At 38.0% G+C, this 26,243-nt stretch overlaps 1 long non-coding RNA gene across 2 annotated transcripts in view; it reads right to left on the bottom strand.

Annotated features, from left to right (window-relative positions):
* Positions 1–26,243, bottom strand: part of LOC121669319 — a 187,901-nt gene that overhangs the window by 138,075 nt on the left and 23,583 nt on the right. The window lies entirely within an intron of this gene.

Genomic DNA, 26,243 nt, shown 5'->3' with positions numbered 1-26,243 from the left:
CCCCCCCAGATAATGTCACGTTTCTTTTTCACTTAAGGAAGCTTAAGAAGAACAGAGTGTAGTGGGTAAAGCACCCCTGAAGTCTTACACTTCTTCCACACATCTACCTTCTTTAGGTGCCTTTTCTCATCTCTGCTATCAACAATACCTCATGTGGGTTGCAAATGTCACTGTGAAATACTCACTTTTTAAAAGGAAAAATTATTCTCAAAGAAATCCAAGGAAAACCACTCACTTTAAACATCCCATTTCAAGCAAGAAATTTTCCATCTCACAAATAAAACAGTTTTTCTAAAAGCACACAAAATAAATCTGGTGGGTGAGTCACAAAGACCTCACAAAACTCTGTTTTTACAGCTATATCGTTGAGACCAAATTAAGCTTGACAGTTTCCTTTAAAATAAATTATTAAGTTAGAGATCATGGAATAAATAGCACTTGATAAAAAAATAGCCTTCTTATTCTCTAAAAATGTTTAGAATCAGGGCAAAGAGATCTTAATCTCCAGCTGAATGAAATAGATCTATCGAGGTAAGAAAGTACCAGTGGATGCAATATGAAAAAACAGCTCTGCATTAATTTCATCTCTGCTTTCTAGAGTGATAAAGGACTTCTTTCCTTGACTTTTTCTCATGCTATACAGGCCAATTCTAAGGCTCTCTCCCACTACACATGCCAAGTTATTTTTTTGTAATGACATGAGAAGGAAAAATGCATGCTTGGTAGGAAAAGGGGAGCAAAGAAGCTCTACTAAATCAACACTTGTTTAGATCCAAGGAAAAGAGGAATTCTATTGACACAGACTCATATAGCAGGATATCTCTTCCTAAGTAAACACCTGCATGATCTCCTTGCTTGAAGGGAAATCAATTGAGTTGTGCTTATCTCTTAAATTAATTATCAATTAATGAATTCTATGTATTTATTAAATTTGTTATTAGTATGTTATTCTTCATTGTATTCACTCCTTTCCTAATAATTAAATATTTGTTTGTGTCTCCAAGGCTATTAAAAAGATATCCACAAGAGTAATTATGAGGACATTCTAGTCCCTTTTACCTCAGAAGAGATAAGAGATTTTCATGAAAGTGTCTGGAAGTGTCTTTCACTGTTTCAGAGCTCATAGACTTTCCATTAAAATAATAATAAAAATTATAACAGTTAAATGGCCATTCCAGCTCCAGAAGTTTTAAGATTTTAAACACATGAAACAGAAGGGAATAAGATTCCCACAATGACATGAAATACTGTAGGAGAGATCACTTTCAAATCTAGGTGTCATGATGACAGGAAAGCTGAAATCCATGGTTGTGAACAGTCTGTGGCAGCCCAGTGACAACTGAAGCTGGACAGACTGAGGATATTATTTGAGAATGGGGTTTTGACTTGCTCCTCTACAAAGACTGATTAATACTGGAATTGAGGGAGGAAATGAAACCACTTTCAGCAATTCTCCCAGTTCTACATCACTTGGCTGAAACCCAGGAACTGTAATGTGTAATTTTGGTGCTGGAAGACTCCTTTAATTATAAATTGAGGGGAAGGTGGACAGCTCTGGAAGTGCAATGGCTTAACTGATCTTGCTGTCCTACAAATCCCAAGGGACTTGTGACATTAGATTCTGCTGGCTTCCTTCAGGAGACAAATCCTTTTCATCTTAGAAAATACCCATGAGCACATCAGCTAAAATATGTACTGACTTTTAAAAATATATCACTTTCAGTTTTAATTTAGTCAACTTATGTGTACAGTTGGCTTCAATGGTCTTAGAGGTCTTTTCCACCCTAAATGATACTGTGATATTTGCATTTTATGTTCTTATATTCTGGTGTCTTTTCTGTACCAACTTGAGCTATTTAGGATGTGTGGTACAGTATATAACGTGCTGTATAGAATACAATTTCATATCAGTATAGGGAAGTAGATACAAGCACTTCTCTAACAATTTATCAAAATGTTCCATCAAAAATAACTGTACAGGTGATGACATGAAAATTACATAAATCAATATAAAAAAGCAATAATGAATATCAGACAAACAAGATATTAGCATATCATAGAGAAGCAGAGGTAAAGGAGTATCTCAATTATTAAAAGCTTTCCAACCAAAAGAAGATGCTGCTGTCATTGACTTTTGACTTTATACAGTCACAGTGGTGCAGTAAGATGTCACAAGGTCAAAAGATCAAATGCTGTAAATAACTGGTCTTCTCTGTATTAATGAATACTTAGAGAATAAAACCCAAGCTTTGTATTCAAGAATATCTCTATTTATCCAAGCAGCAAGCCAAAAAAAAAAGCCATTATCAGAAGCAATTATATTTCTTACTGAAAAACAATTAGTGAAGCAGTTATCTCAAGATGAGATAAAGACGCAAGCTGAAATGCTGTGATTATAATCACATGGCCTGACTAAAGGCTGCCTGCATGCCTGCCAGACACAGGAGAGGTAAACCCCTTCTCCCCCTCTGTATTCACTATACCTGAGGGTCAACCACCTTGCAGGATATTCTCCTTCGCCTTTTAACTTCTTCCTACCAAATGATCTCATCAAAATACTCCTCTGAACAGCTATTCTCCAATCATTTCCTCTTTCTTCCACTTAGAAAGAACCATAAAAATAACAGAAAATTTCCTTCTTCTAAAAAAAATTTAAGAAACAAACATTGCATGTGACTCCTAAGTAAATATATTTCCTGATTAAAGGCAGAGCAACTCCATCTGCTCCATCTCTGTGTAGTTCCAGCATTCAGAGAGAATATGTGAGAAACCTGTCAACACTCTGTAAGAGGAGGAGGAATATCATCACACAATTTCACTGAATTTCATAACCAGGCATAAACAGCTGAGTCTAATGCCCACAGCAAAGAAGGTATTACACTTTAATTGGGTAGTCTTCTTCAGCAGAGAAGAACCCACAACAGGAAGTACAACAGGAAATAGATCAGGACATAGAAGTTTAAAAGATCTCTCATCCAAAGTATTGCTATCCCTCAGAAGCAGAATATCAGACCTGGGCGAGGACAGCGGAAGTTAACAGGAGAAGTGGCACCCACTGGTGACACAGGAGTTAAATAAAAAGGTGAAATACAGCAGTAGGAATTCTCACCCTGGGTTATTCCCACACTGACTTCCCTGTTTCTCTTGGAGTTAAAATCCCTCTTAAGTAAGATAACCACAGGGTTGTCATATCCTTTAATATTTTATTTCTTCTAAGAAAAAGCCTATGAAGGGTCAAATGGTTGTTTACTTGGAAGTCCTTAAGCCAAATACTTTTTTACACTTAATGGTGTAGGAAAAAATATGGCTGATTCTGTGTACCAAACACTTCATCTGTTTGAATAGGAGCAGGAAGGAGGGAGATACTCATAGTTTCAACTTTCATCACCACAGGGAACCTGAAAAAAACATGCAAAAAACACATTTTCCCTGCTGTTGTCTATTCTACATTACACCTATAAAATTACTACTGAAAATATACAGTGGAAACAAAGGATTTGGATGCAACAGAAACCACTGGTTATGACAACAGAAAAGGCAAATTCTTGAGTGCATGTTATAAAAGTCTCTACTGGAGGAAAGGTTTCATGAACCCTGGTCTGCTCTGCACTCTTCTTATGATCTTTTAGAATGATGAATATTCCAGTTGACATAAATTTCTTGTTCTCAAGTCACCCTTATGAAAATTAGGCTTTCAATATCAGTACTCTGATTTTAATTAGTTGCCAATACCTCTCTCCTCTTATTTGTACAGATATTTACAGGGCATTGCCCTTTGCCGGTATTGTGACAATATGGTTTAATATGAACATCCTTCCTCCTGTATTTCTTTTGATGGGAGATATCTTAAAATAGATTAACAGTCTCATTAGACTGCACTAACCTCCACTACAGAAAGAAAGAAACCATGCTGTACATCACCAGCCTTCAAGGACAAATCTTAAAGGCTTCTCTGTCCTGCTTTGAGCCCTCAACTTATCATTCATAATGAACTTTCCTGCCAAAAGGCACAACCGTCAACAGGTGACAAATCATTGCATCAAGTGGCAATTTTTCACTTTTGTTGCTCCACTTTCCTCCCTGGCATCCTCTTACAGGATACGTATTTGCTACAGAAATGAATGCATGATATATTACCAGCCCTTAATTTCTCCAAATTCACTTTCCAAATGACATGGTGAACTTTAGGTTTTGCTCTTACGTGGGCAGAGAGGGATAGGACAAGGGGGAATGGTTCTAAACTAAAACGCAAGAGATTTAGATTAAATGTTAGGAAGAAAAACTTTGCTCAGAGGGTAGTGAGGCACTGGAAGAAGTTGCCCAGAGAAGTTGCCCAGAGAAGTTGCCCCATCCCTGGAGGTGAACCTGTTAATGGATTTTCACTTCAACAGAAAGCAGAGGTTTAAAGGGATTGAGATGCCACAGATGTTTGTACAGCTGACACTTGCAGGGAACTTCCCCACCACAACATGGGACAGTATGGGAAGTATAGCAGGTTCTGGGATATAGGGATGCAAACCTGTGTTGCAAGGGTCCTGAGAAGCAACCAAGGGAAAATTTGAGGAGAAAGAAAGAAAAACGCACACAAGAATCATAGTTAAAAAAAAAAAGCCTTGCTACTTTTGCTGTTCACAGAATGCTTGATGTTTTAAATAAGAAGTTATACACATTGTATGGTCTAAAAAAAGCCAAATAAAACCTTTGGGAACCAAGTACTATCATGGCCAAGCACATAAGTATTCATCCTTGTGTGTCAGGGACTTTCAGAGGTGTGTGACGTGACTACCATTGGCTTTTGAATAATCTCCAGCGGACATTGATCTTGAACAACTGTCATGAACATTCCCATATAGTTCCTCATTCCTGGAGTTGCATCAGTAGGCCCAAGGCTTGCTGGAGAGTCCAGGAGATCTACTCCTAAAGAGCTGCACCTTTCTGCAAGCAACTGTGCTGTGGTTCTGTTAGCACAGTTTCAAAAAAATATTTAAGGAAAAAACATGAGTTTTCTTCTGGGATATCATCTATGATCATCCTGGAAGCCAGACCCTCTGGCCTTTCTGTAAGGAACACCAGAATTATCCTTCTCCTGCCCAAACTCGTGGCCTTCTCCTTTCTTCTGAAGAAAGTGACCCCATGACTTTTAAAATGTGCACATTTTTGAGCTCTTCCACTAAACCAGGTTGCTCCCAGACTCATCCAGCTTGACATAATCATAGAGCGAACAAATATTTAAAATGAACACTTTGTTCCCAGAAAGCAATGAAGAAGGCTCCTTTTGATTACATACCTAATGACACTTTCCACTAAATCCTCATTTAGCAAAGCACAGCATTCTACCTGCTCTGGCCGTTTCAGTATTTCCAACTTCCTGGTCATGCTAATAATTTGAGGAAGAAAAACCAAATAGCACAGGCAGAACTGTAAAAGATGGGACAAGGGATGCCATTAGCCCTTGTCACATCAAAAATAAAGTATGTAGATCACATCCAAAACTACCTGTCTGCCAGAGTAGTAGCACTTGTACAGATTATCTTAGACCATTATGAGCACACAAACCCAGAAGTGAACGTTGTTTGTGCTGAATTTTTACATCTTGACATTAGTAGTGCTTTTAAGTGGGATTTTTTTGTTGTTGTAAAGGTTAATAAATCAAGGAACACACATAAGCAATGCAGTAGCAGCCTTCACACATGCTGGGCAATTATGCGTGTAGGGAAGACAAATAGGCAAACTGTTCCAGCAGGATGAAATACTAAATTTTCCACAATGAAGGATTTGCCACTGCCTTGCAAAGAAGGAGAGTGAGAGAGCGATGGGGAAGCGAGTCAGGAGGGAATTCCACATGTGATTTACTAACACACTCACAGCGCATTTACAGCCATTAAGGCAATCCTTCCTCCAGAGATTCCTCTAATGCTCCCACTTGGATTGTCAGGAATGAATCCTCACAGCTTCACGGGACTATTATGCTTTGACTGTTTGAATTGTCAGCCCTCTCTCCTGCACATAAATGTAATTCTCATTACAGCTAAAGAGGTCGTGTGGAAGCAATCTAAGGAAAGTAAAATTACAGATTGCTGGTCAAAATTAGCTGTTTACTCCATGCTATGCCAGGATTCATAATTTGCAATTACTTAGTTGCTCAGAAGGCCATCCACACCTAGGAAATGCCAGCTGTCACCACATGGAGCTGATGTGCACTTGTACGATCAAAAAAACCCAAGAATTAAAAAGGGAACTGAGTGAGTGGACCAGCAATGGCCCTTTCAGCTGCACCACCGATGGTAAATAGAGGCAACCATACAGTGAGTGCCTGGATAAAGGAGGGTCTGACCTATTTTTTGTCTATTTCTGCCCTATTTCTTGCTTATTTCTAGACTCTTTCTGGCCCATTTCTTGCCTATTTCTGTTACACTGCAAGTTCTGGCATATGGATACACACCACACATCAAATAAGCATCTACTCAATTTCTACAAACCCACTGGAAACACACTTTTAATTTCCAGACTTTCCCCTTGATTAAATAAAGTATTTAAAGACATATTCTTACTCTCAAGTAAGCCCTTCAAAACAGGGTAACATACAAGTTGATATTTAGAGCACGTATTCCTTTAGACAGTAAAAAATGAAATTCAGGATTAATAAAACAAAGTAAATTACTCATTTCTCCCAAGCCCTACTTAAAAACTGTATTTTTCAGGCAATACAAGGGGTATGCATGGATCATGAATGAAATATTTCCATACACAGGAGTCAGGGGTTTTTTTCTGCATGCTGTTACTGGATGGAAAGCACATTTTTCAAAATAAAAAAAAAGAAAATGTAAGAAAAAATTATAAAAGCAGGTAGAACTTATTTATTGAAAGATCATAATTGGTCTTAGTACGCAGCATTCATTTAGAAACTGTCTTGGGCTTACTAAATTAAATGTAAGGCTTACAAGGGATGAAATATTTGAAGAACACAGGTGGTTTTTATCCTCAGAAGCTGAAAAAAAACCCCTTCTTCAAACTACAGAAAGCCAAATGCATGGATGGAGCAGTTAAAATGAATGTTAGGTATTACAGCACATAAAAGAGTAATCCACACTTCACAAAAAAAAACAGGTGGATAAATGGATTTCCTCCCTTGGTTTGCCAAAGTCAGAGCTGGTCACTTTTCAGAGTATATTGTAGAACCTTATAAATATGATTTTTGCCTTCTCTCTCTGTCTCACACACAGAGAGGTCAAAAAGAAGGAGCACCTTGAGTAGCAGTCAGGAAATATTCTCTGGGGACATAACTGGTGACCTATGATCAGCTGTGGACATTAATCTAAAGTAATTCATGCTCATGGTTAAAAAAATTCTGTTTAATAGCCACAGAATACTCTTTGATAGATCAGTATCACATTGTAATACTGATTTAAGTAAATTACATTGCAATTACTGAGTTAATAATGACCTAAACAATACTCAGGCAGGAATTTATTTTTTCTGAGTTCCAGATTTGGTCACATAAAGTCTTTTTCCTGGTTTTTGTCCTAAAAGTGACATGAGAAATGCAATTTAAAAGGAATTAATTAAATATGTTTGTGTTTGTATTGCAGGAGTAGCTGATTGGCAGATAAAGCCTTTCCCTTTTTGGTCACAGGTAGGAATTAAGTTCAGTCAAAAGTGGAACAAGTTTTTCAGTGCTATGTGAAGCGAGGTAATGTCTTCATTGTATTTATAATAGCCAAATGCTGATGTTCAAATGAAAAAAAAACCCAAAACAAAACAATCAATGAAGATATCATTACTGCCAATTTTAAGAGAGAATCTAGAGAAATTCCTGACTCTGCATATCAGATCTGTGCCATACTTTCAGAGCTCTTTCCCTCCAGTTCCTCACCTTCATAATGCAGAATCTACCCATGGCTACATCTTAATCTACATGACAGTCAATAATTGGGGAAAAAAAGAAAAAGAAAAAAAGAAACACCAAAAAAAGGAAAAGGATAGAGAGAAAGAAGAATTATTCTAAGTATGACACATTTAAGCCCTTTATCAGTAAAAAGTAGTCAGACCCCCATACAGTAAGTCCCCTCCTGTGCAGCTCCAAAATATCTTAACTTCAAATTTGGCTTTTAAACAGGGAAGAATTCTTTCCAATAATAAGGAAGAAGATTCAAAACATTCTTTTCCAATTGCAGAAAATTAAATACCTATTTCTATTCAAGATATATAAAATATGTTTTGCTCTGATCAAATTTATTTAAATTATATTAAAATGCTTAGCATACTACTTTATTATATATACCCAAAATCATTTCATAATATATTATTTCTGTAAAGAGATTAAAATATTCTGCTGGATGCCTGAATTGTTTGAGAGCAGAATAAATTCCATTATGGCCTCTGCTCACATGACTTTCCTTTCTTTTATTTTTTTAGTGCTTGTCAAGGATTGCAATTGTTTGAAGCAGTTGTTTTAAAAAAGTGTTTTCCAAAAGTTTGAAGAGATTCAGCTGTGGTTCCATTTCATGTTGACCAGGGCTGGTGTGAAATATTTTTGTCACACAGGTACAGGGATCAAGGGCAATGAAATCTATGGCCAATCATTAATATTTTTAGATTTCATTGCAAAGATCAGGTGGACAGGTTATTGAACAAAACTTACTGCAGCAATAAAGACAATTTCGTTCTTGTTATATCAGTGGCAAATTATTTTTCATCAACTCAACATTTATGCATTTTTATCAGCACGTTGACTTTACCCTGAGCTAACAGGGGCTTTACATGTTGCTCTTTTGTAAACTTATTTGCAAATGCAGGAATTGTTTAAATTAGAATATATTGATTCTAACAATATTTTTCAAAGTCTAAAGAAAACATGGAAGGAAAGACTTTTAAAAAGTACAATTTACTAGAGCTCCAGCAGTCTAAACATCATTTTAAAACAAAGACATTTCAAGAGCTCAAACACCTTTAGTTGCTGGTATGGGATGAAATAATATTTCTGGTTCTGCTGCTCTGAACTTAAAGGGGACAAAATCAAATGTAGTTTAAGCAGGTGTCTGCCTCCATGAGAGTAAAGCTTAGCACCCCAATTTGGAAAGAAAGCAATGTTACCTTTTTTAATATTGATTTTTGTTTTCTCTGATATCTCATCCAGGAAAAATACGTTACAAAATGCAGATGTAAACTCTGTACTGTGAAAAGTAATTTTACCTTGATATTAAAAATTACATCAAGGAGTTAAAATACAGAAATCTTGTCATCAAAGGTTTTCCACACACAAGCAGACAAATTTAAGCACAATACTGATTTCTGACTACTGAGAGGGATTTCCATCTCAGCTGTAACCACGCATTAGCTCCTGATAACACCTTTCTTTCTATTATTACAGATGTCCTTAAAAAGTGAGCCCAAAGTCCTGAACAAAGCTTATGGGTATTTTAGGGCTCCAGAGAAGCAGAGCTGATCTGTGAGCAAACTGTTAGCAGGAGCTGTAATTCAACCAGGGATCACAATTCCTATCTGAAGGACTTCCCCAGGCAGCCAGCCCTGAGGGGGTGAAAAGCAGGAATGAGCTTTTCTGGATGAAGCTGCAGAGCAGCAGCGAAATATGGGTCTCAGCCCAGTAAATCCCTTTCCCTCCCTGGGGAAAAAAGGCAAAAACTCTCTCTCTCAGGTCAGAGTCAAATGAAGGACATTGGCAAACTGCTAATGCAGCCATCAACAACATCCAGAACACACAATTCAAATTACGAGTGTTGCATTATTATTAAATCTAAGAGCTCTCTCTCTCTGTACCCAGCTCATATGCTGATATTAGTGATTTTCTGAGTACGCATTTCCACAGGGATTCTGTCTTCCTCCTCTCTCTGTGGCTCAGGTTGCATTTGCTGGGAAGAAACCATTCCAAATGGGAACACCTGAGATTTGATGATTCAGCTTGTTCTGGGAGTAATGTAGATGGAATTAATTTATCCTTAACTCTTTCCCTGCAAAAGCATCTTGATTCTAGGCCTACGTCTATGTAGGCGTAAAAGGTCTGGGCCTAGAACAGCTTCAGCTAAAGTACTGTGGTTATAAAAACATCATTTTGATGTTTTCTGTACAAAAATTGAAAATAAACAGATCTTCAGAGCCCTCCTCAGCTTAGACAACTCAGATCTTCTGACATCTTGTACTGGACAGGGAATCCACTACACAGAAACCCTTACGGAATCTGCCACACAGTCTCCCCCCAGTAACAAATATATTATTTTCTTCCTATTGAATTCCTTTAAAACAAGAAAAGCCATGTAAAGCTTCCTTATGGGAGGACTTTAAAATTGATTAAGCCAGATGGTTCCAAAGACTCTTTCTGCAAATTCATTTCTTTGTAGGAAAGGAAGAAGGAAAAAAAATCCTACATTAATTCTCCAGAGCTATTAAAGAAACAAAGCTAACCTTCTTAAATTTCTCAATGGCAATGAGTATCTCTCAAAATATCTTCAATTAAGTAGTTTAATTTTCTGAATCCAGCTATTATCATCCCACGCAAATTTTACCCCAGCTTTTAGAAAACAGTACTTTTTTTCTTTTCTAATTGACAACATTATTATAAATTAAAATCTATGTTGGACCAAAGGTTAAAAATGTTATGGTTATGTACTGGTTCTGAAGTGGGAAGCAAGACTGTTATTTTCAGCCAGCTACAAGATTTTTATGATCTTCAGCAAGTTAATTAAAGACCAAACAATAGGAACCTTCCAGCTTTTTCTTTTCACTCTTTGGTTTATTAATACATATTAAGCTTCTGGAGCCAGAAATCTTTTCATATTAATTCTACATTCAGAGCTTGATAAAATAGGCATTCCTTCCACAATACCTCATTTTACCTCAATACCCACACAATCTAGTAGCAATAGCAAAAATCTCCTAAAAAGTTGCCTGCAGGAGAGAACTATGAAAATTCAAATGAGTGAAAAAACAGAATCTTTTTAAAAGTGCACCTTTTAGTCCATTGATCATACAAAATAATTTTAGTTCATTTCATAACATTTCAGCAACACTCATTCATAACATTCATTCAACATTCAATAACATTCATTCATACACATGAAAGCAACCTACCATAAGTGGAAAATTGCAGTAAATAAAAAGGCAAATGGTTCAGTTACTGTTAGCAATAACTTAATATCTGTGAACAGCCTTTCTTTGTCAAAGGCATGGAAGGATATCAAGCACAGTTTTGACTTCAGATGCAAGGTGGGCAAGGGAGCCACACTCTGGTCAGTGCCTCCAGGCAGGACAACTTAACATGCAAAAGCAGCTTTCTTGGCTAGGATCAAGCGCAGATGGGCCTGGAAGTGGGAGATGTTTGCTTGGAAATAGCATGGAAAGGGTATGCAAAATGCTGTGGTGTGGCTGTTAGAGTAATGAACTGTGAGTCTGAAGAGTAAAATCAGTGCTGAGAGGCACCTACTTAGAGATCAGCTCTGGCTCGGTGACACACTCTTGAACTGAAGTAGGAAAAAAAGGGCTACACAGAAGAAGAAGAAAAAAAATTACTCAGAACCACAACACTTCCCCCACTGACAGCTACACATATATTTACCCATCACCTTTTCATTGAGGTGGAAGTCTCTCTTTTTGTTTGTGTCAACATGAAACTCTGTAGGCATTAGATTGCTGTTTGAGAATGTCACACTGCCAAGAAGTGAAACAATGATGAAGGTTGTCAGAAACGGAAGGAAGAATATCTATCATGCTAAAGAAACCAGATAAATAACAGATGACAGAATGTATTCTATGAAACACTGTTAGGAGCATAATCTTCAGGAGGACACTGAATTTGGATCAAAAACAGAAATCAACTTAAATAGTCTCATGTGTTCTTAATGTCAACTACAATAAAACTGCAGAAAATTTTGAAATTAGTCTGTTACAAACATTCCTGGAAAAATTATTTGCAAAGACTGAATATCAACTTGAAATTCAATAGACTGCTAGACTGTTCAAAAAGCAGCAAGGAAATCCTATAAAACTCCTAGTTATATCTTCATAGTTCTTGTTTCACCACTGAAATGATCCTTGCATCTACTCCATTATTTTTATTCTTAGATAAAAATATTTCCCTTTCACAATCATAATATATTACATTAAACACATCTGTAATTTTAGTCACAGGTGTAATGAGGGAAAAATAACCCCACCACCTTAATCAAAGGCAGGTTATTTCCACAATCTAGAGCTAATCTGAAAGCAGACAGATGGCTCTAAGAAACGCTGCTTTTATCACACAACCGACAGATGTTTCTGAATGGCTTTTTGGTAATTGTCAGATAAACTTTCGTGTCTTGTGAGTGAGCTCTCTCTTAGCTTCTCACTTTAACTTTTGCTATCTTTGTCTCAAAAAACTGAAGCTGACAGTTTGAGGATAGCAAAGTCTTTGCACTGGGGAAGCTTCATTCACCTGTGAGAAGGAAAAGCAGCTCCAAGAAAGGGACTGTGCATCTGTCTGAAATCAAGGAGAGAGTACTGGAGCTGCTTTCAGGCAATACAAAGCAGCTCAGGCATTGTCCTCATCTCTAAGTCTGGAAATACATCCCTAAATAAGCTCTGAAATTTTTTTTTACAGCTTTAAGGAAGCCAGAAACATTACTGCTGTAGTAGGAGTCCTAATTTGAGATCTTAAATACAAACAGAAGATTAAGACTGCAAAATTAAAAATCAAGTTAGGTGCAGGAGACCCTTAGGAAAACAGACACACGTGGGACCTTACACAGATGTGCGGAATCTGGAAGCAAACTTTCAGACGTCATAAATCTGGAAGTGTGGCAAAAAATAACAGTAGGAGAAAAAAAGCATAGAACACTGACTCAAGGAACAAAATGTAACAATCTGCATCTAAAGACCATGCAGGCCCTGGAAATTACACTGATAAGAAAAACTGAGATGATGATTACTCGTAAAAAGCTACACAATTCTATGAACTATTAAATCAATGAAAAAAATACAGATGTGTTCTTTAGATTAATATTTTGAGACTTCACCTAAGTCCGGTCACATAGGAGTTTTTGAAACATTTAATACTATTATGTATTACTTATTAGTCATCATAATGTGCTTTTAAATATTTGTTTAGCACACCTCCTGCAGTAGTCTTTGTTCTCTCCTTTTAATACTGTAAAATCATTTAACTTACTGTACACAATACATATTTGTCAATTATTTTTTCATAAAGCTATGAATTTTGAAATTAGAGTTTATTTTAAAACCTCACCATTTAATAACCATGAAAACCAAGATATCTGAGAGATTTCATTTATTTCACTGTGCAGTGAAATCATAGTGACATTATGGATGCTGGCAAATACTAAATTAGTATTGCATGATTAATCCAGCCAGATTCCTTCATAGTAAAACTCTGACTTAAGCAGAAATATGTATATTCTTACCAAAAAAATAAATCAACCTAAACAAACAAAAATTCAATCTAGAGCCATATTCTGAATTATGTCAACTGAGATTCCATCGTGCTGACAACTCCATTTCCAGCAGTAAAACAGATTTATAATCAGGATTCTGTTCTCTTTGTCCACTCAGTCCAATGGAGATATTTATCCTGAAGCCTGTGGATATTTGAGCAGGTCTGTAACACACTTGGTGGAATGGCCAGGTAATTACCTATGTTTACACAAGAGAAAATTATACACAAAAAAAAATCAAGGTTTGTTTTTATGTGTGTATGTATTTTTTTCCAATATTTCTTAGAATGGAACATTATTAGAAAAACCAGATTATCTCCTGGCAATAAGGTAATAGCAATTTGGAGGAGAAGGAAGACAGAGTAATTTCCTGCAGAGAGAAGTTCACTAAATAGGTGGGAGTGCAGTAATTGAGATGAAATCGAACATTTATAAATGACACGGAGTAGCAAGAAAAGTTCACAAAGCTCTTCTGAGGAGAGTTCTTTCTACGCCTCTCTTCAGCAGCAGACGTAGGGAGATTTGCTTGGGTTGGTTTCCATTTCAAGCACCAAGGTTCTTTCCTTTCTGAGAGTTAAAAGTCTTGATCTTGTTCAAGGTTTGCAATGACAACTAAAATGAAAATTATCAATCAGCTGTGGTTGCATTAGTCCATCTGCAAACTACCCACCTTTGAAATACTGGCAGGTAATATTTATAAACACCTTAGATCTTCTGGAATCAATACCTTATCCAGGTTTCTCTGCTCTCCAGTGATTTCTGTATTTGTGTAAACTAATAGAAAATGGACATGTATGAAATATGTTCTTTTCGTATAGTTCTCCCTAAAATCATAGTTCTTAATTTGCAAACTTAGGTTAATAAGCAAGAGATTTGAATTGCATTGAGTCAATGAAAACCAAGCCCTTCAATTATCTCCTGAGTGTTGGAAATGCCCACACAGACATCTCTAGCTGCACAAACGAGAACAATGCAGAGCCCAGGCCCAAAAAATCTTAAATCAAAGTAATTCCACAGGTCTCTCATTTCTTTAATGCAATCATACAGAGCTGAAATGGTGCACATTTAGATTAAGGCAGAGTGATAGGACAGAATATCGAGTAACATTTTAAATGACTAGGATAGATGAAAGCTTTGATAGTAAGGGCTTTTTTCTCTTCAGAATATTCACCCTTTAATATTTTTCCCAAAATGATATCAGTCACCCCATCATTGTCCTTCTTAATCAAATACAGAAATTAAATCAGAGGCACTGATGAGGAAAACCTCAGCAGAAATGTACTTAAGTTTATTGCATACTACTTTCTGATTAGAGATCCAACATCACTTGACAGACTGAGATACATGATTGTATTTTCAATTTGGTATGACTGATATGGCTTATTTTCATTTCAATAAATGAAATTCCTATGTAAAAACTAGAATGTAAACAGGAACTGAACTGCACTCCCAGGACTGCAGTTTTACAGGAAACTACATGGGTACAATGTTAAATTTTTGTGTGCATGTGTCTTTCCTATTTATATATTTAAGTTGCTTTTTCTCTGAAAGGTCTGAATGGATTTCAAGAGTTCATGGAGAGAGAAGAAAGATGCAGATTATTCAGACAGTGGAAAATAGCTTTTGGGAACAAAGAGGATCTTTGGGTCCACTGTTTTGCTCTACTTATTATAAATAAAAGACTCATTTTTAAATACAAATAATATGATAGAGTGATTTATCCCAGATTGCATTTGATATCTTTCTGTAGCTCTGTTTGCATCTTATTTTTGAACATCCAAAGAGGTGGTCCCAATGAAGGTAGGAAGAACAATGCTCCTATACTTGAAACATTTATATTTAACTTTTCCAGAAATTGTCAATCATGCAACAGACTCTGTTGTTGTGAAAATAAAGAATCTTTGTAAGAAAATGTTCTACATGTAGGAAAAACAATTATATATATACAACTCATATGCAGAAATAAATATAGTTCTAGCATGAATTATGGCTTACAAATCCATAGTACTATGATTCCCTTCTTAATCAGTTATTCTAAGAAAGCAGTTCTCAGTGTATCATTGAATAGCTTCATCTTAATTTGGATGTTGCAAAAGAAATACTTTATAAAAATTAAGAGTTAAATGTTAATTAGTTAAAAAGTTAATTAAACTTTTTAGTTGATTAGCCGTTAGTTAATTTTCACTATGTTTTGCCTCAAGATTGACCTGCAGCATTTCACATCAAAAGACAACACATCTTACAAGAGGCCTTCCTATACTGGTCTGATCGTTTGTCCTCTGGTGAAAATGTAAATACTTAGGCCACTATGTAAGTAAAACTGCAGATTCTGAACTTAAAAATTTACCTTCTAATTCTGCAGCTGGAAGGAAAATAGTCCAGGCAAAAAAAAAGCTGGACAAAAGAGATGCTCTACTCTGAAACAATCTGTCTGATACAGGAAGAAAACTGACCCGACTGCTTTCACGTTGTGTAAAACTTTGAGAGAGAGAGCACTGAAATTTGCACAGTCACCTTGCCACCTTGATTAAGGGAAAGAGGGGAGAAGACTTTGGGGGAGCGGAAGTTTCACTCTGCTGAATTCACTCCATCGTGCAGAGTGCAAAGAGCCGCCACTGAGAGAACCTGCCCGAGTGCACGGCACAGATTTGTCCTGCTCAGAGGACGGGGAGTTTCAGCTTCCAGGGAACAGGCTCCAGGAACAGCCATCTGCTGGTGCATTTGGCCCTCACTTGGTCTTTTTTCCTGGTTTTCAGTCCAGGTGAGAAGTGTTTCTGCTCTTCCCTTCCCCTGGAAGGCTTGGCATCAGACACAGAGAAGGAACACGCAGCAATGCACGCAGCTGCTGTCTGGATGGCATTTTATGGGCCATACTGTGGGCAAACAGCATGAAGGCAGTTCACAAGTGTAAAATTAAAGTGATCTCTTTGTAGGAGGACTAGAAACTCACTCCACCTACCATTTCAGTCATGTATTGACAGACTGACTTCAGTGCTCCCTAGCAACACTCCCTTCCCACAACTTCCACACCTCTCCATGGCCTGTATGCACAGAGCCATAACTGGCACTTCCCCACCTCTTTTTGCCCAAGATCTTCCCTTCAAAGCCAAATCAGTGGGTTCTTATGTACAGGACAGCTGGTCCACGTCTGTTGCCACACTGAGCCAAATCTGCCTTTTCCACAGCTCCTTCCAAGCAAACAAATGAGAGCAGCAGTAAATCCACTGGCATTGCTATCCACCTGGATACAGCTCGTTGTGGTGGAAAAGGCACAATGCATTGGCCAGTTGCAAAGGACATTATCTGTGCCTATGCATCAGATACTTCCAAGGGATGCAGAACCAAGGGCAGTACCAGAAATCCTTTCTTCCTCCCAGGTCAGAATTCCTGCCTAAAACAGTAGATAAGACTAAGTGTCCAACTTAGTTAAACTCATATATTGTAAGAATAGCCCCTTGTGAGTCTGCTCCTCTAACTGCTTCAAGCACAGCTCACCTGGATCAAATGATTTAAAATGGCTTTTTCATAAATTCCTGGGTACATCCTTGGAAAGAGCCAATAATGGGACTGGAAGGAATTACTTGCAGTCAGGCTGTGATGAAATCAGGCCTTGGCTGTGACCCTGCAAAGCATGGCATGTGCGTGCCATTAAACCTTACATCTCAATCCCATACTGTGGCACCATTCAAAGGCTGAAACCTTGCAGTTCTAAGAATTAATCTGCACAGATCAAAATGGAAGGGACCTATTTGCTGCCTTCTCAATAACAATAAATAATAAAACAAAAGCTACATAAAAAATATATTGTATGAGAAGATGAAATTGTCCAACATATTAAGTATTAAATTGGGCTTGAGGAGTTTTGAATGGTGAAGAAAATGCTGCATGCAGTCCTGATTGTTACATTCCTTTTCATCAAAAGAGCTGAACCCCAAAGGTCACAACAAGGAAATATATCAATTCCAAAGTGGGTAGAGCTGAAGGACTACACATGGAGCCACAGAAAGTTGCAAGGTGACTGCCACCCTCCAGCACTCAGCCACTTCTATAAAGGTCTGCAATGGAAACGAGCCAAAAGCACTTTTTGGACCTGCTTTGCAGGCAAACAGCTTGTCTGGAAGATGAAACTCACAACAAAAGAGCTGAAACTCCTAGGTGTAAGATTGGAAGTGTAAAACGAGTGACCCACAGTTGTGAGTCACTGAAACTCTTTGGGGGGGATTGCAAGGAAAGGGAGAGGTGCTCACATGTACATTCCCACTGTCACCTGAGCTGTTCTGCAGGTGGTGGTGATCCAGAGGGCCTCCTGAGAGAACACAGGGTGCTCCCCGCACCGTGCTGGGAAGAGGCTGAGCAGCCCCTGCTCCATAAGAACCTGCAGGATTTTGAAAGCTGCCTCAGCATCATCTCACCTCAGCCCTCAGAGCCTTTGGATCTGGGCAGAAGGCAGCTGTAACTAGGGAGGATCCACTATCCCTTCTCCCAGACTTGCTCTGAAAAGCAGGTGGGATGTGAAGGGAGGACTTCAAGGCAGAGCTTAACCAGCACACTCACCTATGTACTCTGCAGAACATGCATTTTGAATTCTTGCTATGCAGATAATTGTACTCAAGTGCTAGGAGAGGAAGAATCAGAGCCTATGGAGCAGAAGAACTGGAGCCAGAGGAAACTGGGGCTGCACTCAAGAGGAAACAGGCAACATAATGAACAGGTCTCCAGAAGAAGCCAGAAATGCAACTGCTGCCCTGTGCATAACATTCCCCAGGCTGTGTAAAGCAAAAGAGTCACAGGATCTTGCTGCATTTACCCCTGCTCACCTCTAGGCATGAAGAAAAGGGAAAGAAAGTCAGGATCATTTTCAAAGAGAGGAGGACACAAAACATCTCCCAGATCCTCCACTGAATGGGGATACATGCAGTAGTAGAAATGAGGCCAGAAGGCACAGCACACGTGCTGTTCGCAGATCTGTACCTTTAGACATTCCCAATGGCAACAATTCCAGCTGAGATACTGAAGATAAGGATTCATTTCTCATTTCCTTGCTGCTTTTGCTTTGGTAAGACACACTTTCTTCCCATTAAGCTAGAGGTATTATTTTCTTTGAGACAAATGATTACCAGACTGCTATAGTTTAGAAATGTAACTCACCCCTCTAATATCATATCAGAAATTAAAGTTTTATGACAATGTCTCTACAGAACAGCACTGCATTATTGGTCTGAAGAATGAAAATGTGAAAATGTGGATTACATTCTTTTTGCTCATTGAAGCTGTCTCTCACATGCAACACAGATACTGTCAATACCATGATTAACTGCAATGACTAAAAGATAGCTAAGGATGTTTGCTGATGCTTGGATGGTATTTGTTGCATTCCTAATACTCCCTGAAAAAACCTCATAAATGACAGATTCTTCTGATTACAATCAAAGAACGAAACAAAACAAAAAAAAATCTCTATATTAATATGGGTATAATTTGGAAAACATTGTTTTTCCATGGTTCAGTGATAATATCATTTTATACATCTTGCATTTTAAATCCTTTTCAAAGTGCTTACCTACTTTTTGCCTGGGGCATTAGAATACATGGCTTGATAAAAAACAAACAAGCAAACATAGCCCAGGGTGATAAACTTGAAAAAGCAGGGAATACACCATTACTAGAGCTGCATCCAGATTTTGTGATAGAAATTATTCCACTGAAGTTTGCCTCAGGGCACTGAAATAAGGTATAAGTCTTAATACTTGATGCACAAAAATCCTTTGACCTATGGGAAGACAAGATTTTGATTGCATTTGAGTTCATCTGATCTGTTTCAGAAAAAAAAACCAAAACAACAAACCAAAAACAACCCCTCAAAATAACTCACCCCAAACCATTTTTCACTATACAAGAGATCAATAGCAAAAAAAGATTATAGGTACTTCAGGAGCATCAGAGCCAAGTTTATGTACGTGCTGGAAAAGATGTTTGAAAAATGCTGTAAAAAATAGTTTTACAGCAGGGTAGTTACTACGAAGAAGATCAAGATAAACCTGTGATTCAGCTTTTGAAGTTCTGCAGTGTAGGATCAGACATAAAAGAAAATAGAGTCTACTATGCAGAGAGCAGTAGGAACTAGAGGCAGCAGGCTGGCTCTGTCCTGGAGTGACTGAAACAAAAGTAAAAGGAGGAGCCCTACGCTGCTGGGGGTGGGAATTCTTTTTCTGCCACAAGAAACTGACAAAATTAAGTGATGCAAATAAGCAAAATATCCCACAAAATAAGGCCAGGAAGCATGACTCAGAAAAGCCTTTACTCACCTTCCCCAAGTCTCTAAACTGATCCCTTGGGTTACAGCACACCTCGTTTAAATTGGGAAATTCAATCCAGACCATGATACTATTTACTGTCTATCTTAAAATTCCGGTCTTGAGTTTCTTGGTTCTTTTAATCTGTTTCATTCTTATTAGAGTTTTGTTTTCTTCCTTTTTAGAATTCAAGCAGAGGCAAGATTATCTGGGCAGTGGTAAAGAAAAGGCAGTGCCTAGCAAGGGGAAGCCACGGAGTTCTGCAGGTTCTGCAGAAAGCAGAGGGCGGTAAGAAATGCCCTCAGGATTGGGGCAGACACAAAGCCAGAAAATGGCAATATTTTGGCTAAAGTTTTGATGGTCGTCATTCTAAAGTAGCACATGAGACTTTAAAAAAAAAAAAAAAAATCTGAAAACTCACTTTTCTTCAATCTATTAATGAGTCAACCACCAGCTAAAGCAGAGACTGACTCTGTGACCTGCCCCATTAAATATGCCAGTGGCACACTCTGATGCTGGCATTTCGCAACTTGATTCTTGACTTAAATGCCCTTTTAACGTGCTCATTAGTGAAATTTTCTAATTAAAAAATGCAACAGCTAAAAAGACACCCTCTCCTACACAAGTCACACGGAACCAACCTGAACACCTACACGGTTCATTAGCTGAACTGGCAATTTCAGATCCCAGGGCAGTTCTCCACCACTTCTTCTAACTGAAAGACTTGTAGCAGAAGTAGGCTGTTATCTTTTTTATACACCTGTCACAAAAGGCAGAGCATAATTTATTCTATAGAAATAAAGTTTTTGCTGCCTAGAAAACCTCAGGAATCCAGAGGCTTGCAATAATTTGGTCATTTTTAAGAATTATGAAGGAAAAGGCTGTCATAAGACTCTCTGCCCCCTTTGAGAGTCCTTCTACCTCCTCCTTTTTTCACCCCTCAGCCACCTGCCGTGGTCCTGCGCATGTAGTGTGTCATTTGTCTTCATACCGTGTTCTATCTCACTTTTCTTGTGCCATGTTCTCACCCCACTTCATTTAAACCCCTCTCTCCCTCTTCAGCAAGGTCAGGATCCTACAGACACCAATACCATTCCCACACGTAAATTATTATGTGATCTGCAAGTGTTACCTGCATTTAAATGCATTTCCCCCCCACATCTTCTTCACGCATTATTTCTATAATGTGCTGACGTGCAGTTTTTCCGGGTTTTTTTTGTTTGTTTGGGTTTTTACTTTGCGTTCATCCTCAGCTTGGACTATGGCAATCTTTCACTGCTTGTGGACAGACATCAAGCTTTTCTTCTTCATAGCTCCAGAAGCCAATCCATATCACTCTTGCATCTCTCTTGCAAATTACTCTGGGGCTGAGTTAAAGCTAATTTTCTTCACATTAACTGGTATGGGGCTGTTTTTTCTCACCATGCAAATTTACTTTAACTGACAATTTAAATCAAAACAGTTTTCCTCGAGTCTGTTTTGTCTGTGACAGTAATTTGTCAGTGATCTCCCTGCATTTATCTCCACCCACGAGCTTTTCCATTTGATTTTCTCAGTCTGAGCTGAGTGAGGAGCAGGAGTGTGGCTGAGGGGCCTCCCACAGCCGGCCAAGGTCAAACCACCACAACACCTTCAGAACCTGCAGAAATTCAGCCTCAGTGAGGACTGGAATTCCAGCAAGCACAGCCAGATCCTCCTTTTGCTTCCTCACAGGCTTTGTGAGCCAAAAGATCAACACTAAATACCCTACAGAGATTGCGCTGATTACCCAGAGATTGTAAAGCTAATATTCAAATTATTTACCATTCATTCAACAAAAAAGGTTACTATGGGGTTCAGCTTTATATAGTTTTATATTTTATGTACAAAAGGGTCATTAAAAAATGTCAGTACTTCTTGTGATTTAAAATTTAAAGCATTACAGATGCATTTCTAGTTTAAGATGAAGTTTCTTAGCCCCTGGAGTTATGAAAAAATTCATCCCCCTATGATACAATTTGTAGCCATTTTATCAGTGCTACTGTTTGCTCAAGGTCTCTTTCTGCAGAAATACAGGAGCCACATTTGAAAACGGATGTCGGCCTCCCTATCCCTGCCCACAGGCTTGCTCTGTGGCCTAAGGACCATGTCAAGAACACAAAACCTGCTCATTTACGACTAATAACCATCTTACTGAGTTGCCTGATATATCTGAATGTCAACATTCTTTTTACCTCTGTCAAAAATAAAGCACTTATCAGATACATGGAATGGTGGGTGCTCAAAAAGCTCTTCAGAGACCTGGGGATCACATAATTTCCAATTCCATGGGTAATGGTGGAAATCCCGTATTTTGTTACCTACAGTTTTGGTGCCTTAAGATCTAAGATTTAGGTAGAGAGCAGCCGGAAGCTTGTTAGCAGCAGTTATCTTCTGTGCCAGACTATGCATTTCAAAAAGGTGTTCCTTTCCTGCGAGTGCAGGGATGCTCCTGCCCTCATCCACAGCCTAAACACAGACAGGGCCTCAGGAGAGATACAACTGCACACTTGATAACCAAAGACAAAATAAAGCCATTTTTTTGATTAGAACATGAAAAAAAAAGTAATCATCACTTAAATAACACAATACCTCACAACAAAGAGAATTTGTCCAGGCACAAGAATACTGAGACCCAATATCTTTCTCTGTCTGAAGGAGATTAGACCTACATCTCTGAGCATATTTGCTGTCTGGCAGTGCACAAAGTTGGAAGAGCTACCAGCACTCTCTCAGTGAAATGATGACATCTTGCTGAAAAGAACCGAAGATGTGTGAAAAAAAAAAATCTGGGAACCCCAAAACTCTTTCCCTAGTTGGTATTTGAGGATAAAGCATATCAAACCCTCCCTCTCTCCTCCTGCTGTGGCAGCCTCACACAGAACAACCACAAGTGCACACACTCAGCTCACTCTAGAGCGATTATACCCATTAGGACTTGTCAAGAATCCCTGCAGAGCACCACAGAGCTTCAGATTTCTGATTGGGCTTAAGGAGGGTTTAGGTGTTGAGCTGATCAGATGGAAGTAATTACAGCCATAAAAATGTGTAAATGCAGCCATTTTGAAAACTTTCACGTCAAAAAGAGCTGCTAATGAACTCAGACTGACTCAAGAGCTCATCGACAACTGATTGGAGGCTTTCAGGAGACAAAGCTTCGATTCAGGAGCTTCCATTTTGTCGAATTGCACTGGATCCTAAGCTAAATCCCTGTGTGCCATGCAGAGAAACCTGAAGGCAGAATTGCTTATTCCCTGGAGGCCACAAAAAAAAAGCGCATTAAAGCCATCCCTGGTGATGAGTGCTTGATTCCCAGTCTCTCCTCACAACACTCCTATTTCTTCTAGTGAGATATGCTTGGAAAACTCTTGCAATAACTCCTGAATTCATCCTCACCCTGCTGCAGGGAAAGATGAGCCCTCTGTGGCAGTGGCTGTGCATCTCTTTAGGCAGCTGCTTTCTTATGACATTCGCCGGGGAATTGCAAGACATATTCCAAACACAAGCCCAGAGCAAGGCTTAGACTGGAGTCCAAGTAACCCTTCTTTAGATTAAAGTGAGTCTTGGAAGGTTTATTTGATCTACAGTAGATTTATTGATCTACAATATTTGATCTCCAAAGCCCATTGGAAAAAATGGAGGAAGGACTGTCCAAAACATGGGAAGTGCTTTGGTCTAGGCTGTGTTTTTGCTCCATTCCTTGCACATACTTTAACTTAAAAACAAGTTGTGTGGTTACAAATTAAAAAGAAAAGAGAATCAGTTGTTCAGGATCTCCTGCTATCATTTCACCTCAAATCTTTTTCAAAGAACATCCTGCTTAGCTCATCAGAAATGTGACTCTGTCCTCAGACATGAACATCCATCTAACATTACAGCTAAACAGGAAGGTATTTTCTTCCTATTAGTCAACCCGTTTTTATTTAAATTAAAAATATTAACATGAAAAATATGTATTTTTCTCTGAAAATACCCCAGAGGTTTCATGAATTAAGATAACACTGAGTGCCACAGTCAGTGAAGTGTTTAAAAACAACCATACTCTTTCACCACAGTCATCGCAAAATTTGAATCCCCTGGAAAAAGAAGAGAAACTTTGCTTTTAACCTACCTTCCCACACTTCATTTAGCTGCATTCTGAAAATTAATTCCATTCCCTGATGTGATTTTCCCTTGCCCATCCAACATTTCAAATCTACATAACTTAATCTATACACTAATGGACTCCTAATTTTCTGGGGTAGTCAACCACATAAGACACTAACACAGATCATTAAAAGAAGTGGAAAATCTAAACAAAGACATAACAATTAATTCTGTGCAAGCAACAGCTCCACCACAAACCTCCGAAAAGATATTTATAGCATTGTTTTTCCAAGCAGGGTGTAATTGCAATAGCTAATTCTTCCACCAGTTTATTTTATGACTGTCACATCGTCAATGTTTTAAAGAAACAGTCTCTAAATTTCTAAATTTCTAAACAGTCCAAATTTCTAAATATTTTATGGATTGTCTTTCTGTTGACCAGAATTCAGGGAGATTATTCAATTAGTCTTTTGGCCTTGCTTTATTTCTGCTTAGCACCTCTGAAATTAGTTCCCAGTGGTGTTTTATGTGTCTTCAGAGACAGAATTTCATTACACTACACCATGCTGGTAAGGGCTTGGGATAGGGAAACTTCATCTATGAACAGTATCAAAATTTACAGGAAAAGCGAAGTATTGCGGTAAAACATTTCAGTCCACTCTTTGCTCAAGTAAAACACCGAAGACCTAAGACTGACTTCTTTAAACTGCTATTATTGGCTTCTCTGTTAAAAGGAAGCTGTAATTTATCAGTAGCCAATTAACTCAGAATGATCTGTCTGTCTCTTCTCAGACACCCTCACGTTATTGCACAAAGAACAGCAAATGAGTCTTGTCTCTGACATCACCTGTACACCATGACTGGCATCAGTAAGGCTTTTTTTATGGGTGGGCATGAAGGAACCATAATATGGGAATAAAATTGCTTATCTAAGGCTCAATTGAAAGCTTAAAGCCACTGTTAAATCAGAGAACACAGAATGAACCAGAGAAGTGGCAATAACTATAAAATGTAATTTTACTTGAAACAGAAAATGTGTATTTGATTAACTGTAATACTCTAAAATATACAGTACAAAAATGTCAGGAGTTTTCCATTTACCAGCTAAAATCCCAGGATGAGAAACACTTCCCCTTTGTTTGGTTGGGTCTTTTTAATTTCTTTTTTTTTTGTACACAAATGCCTTGATTCATTATCTCTGGCGGCTCTCTAAAATTCACATTGGCTGAAAAATACTGCATTATCTACTCCTGGTAATCAAGGTTCTTTCCTTCTGATAAGCAATTCTAGGTAACTCATGAAATGTTATTCCTGGCAAATGGATGAACTATTTTCTTTTTTATTGCATTTCTTTGAGGCTGTCATGGTCTAGAAAGCACCATTAAGGCATGCATATAACTTAGCACCAACAAATCTGAATTATTTTGTTTTCATTTCACCAAGCTCAATGTATATCCTAGATATTTACAGAGGTAAATAACATTCTTCATGAAGCACAGCAACAATTTCATCAATGCAGGACTTCCAATACAAGCAGATTGCTCCACTGAATTTTAAACTTTTTTAAGATAAAGTGTGTTTCCTCAAAAAACTTTCTAAAGAGTGTTGTTTGGTTTTATTTTTTTTTCCTGAGGGCATAGTTACTTCAGTCATTGAAACGAATATATGTGTGGTACCTCCCAATTATTTTGTTCAGCATTCTTATTTCTTACCTATGTTTTAATCCATTTCCCCCATAATTACCTATAGTGTCAGAACACGTGAAATTAAAAGCCAGATTGAATGACCCTTGTAGTTAAGCAACAGTTTTATTCAGAAACTACTTTTTTGGTGCTAAATGGGTATCGGTTGGCAAAGTATAACAGTAAAGCTGAAGCCACTGTTGGTTGCCCTCAAATGTGATTGTTTTTTTCAGTGGGTGCCTCCTAGACTCTATACACAAAAAATAAAATTTACTTATAAGCACATAATTAAGTTACAAACTAAAGTCCAGGTCTTAGTCTCTATCAGGTCAAAGATCTGGTCTTAACAGTGTACTCTGTCAGGACTTTACAAAAAATATGTTTTCCAAAGAGCACTGGGAAAAAGGAAGAATGTGCTGAAATGTAAAACAAAAGTGTCTTTTGTTCCTTTTACTCGTCTCCTTTGCTAAGGTCCTTCCAGTGCCTCTTAATTAATTGCTGTGATTGAGGTCAAGTTTGAAGATGATACGGGGTTAATTTTAGACTCTCTGGAGTGCAGACTAAGAAACTCATTACTGTTCCTGACATTGGAATGCCAAGTTAGGCAGACCTGTAATATCTCAGGCTCTCATGGATACTGACCTTTCTGTAAAGAGCTGCCTTGGCCCAGGTCATGGAGGTCTGTGCTTACAGCACTTCTTAAATTTCTTTGCTTCTGTTGC

Source organism: Corvus kubaryi, unplaced genomic scaffold, assembly GCF_017639235.1.
Source record: "Corvus kubaryi isolate FWS band 111438036 unplaced genomic scaffold, C.kubaryi_AGA036_p1.0 37391, whole genome shotgun sequence".
Classification (NCBI taxonomy): Eukaryota; Metazoa; Chordata; class Aves; order Passeriformes; family Corvidae; genus Corvus; species Corvus kubaryi.
The sequence above is the reverse complement of the archived record's forward strand: the minus strand, read 5'-3'. Positions and strand labels throughout refer to the sequence as shown.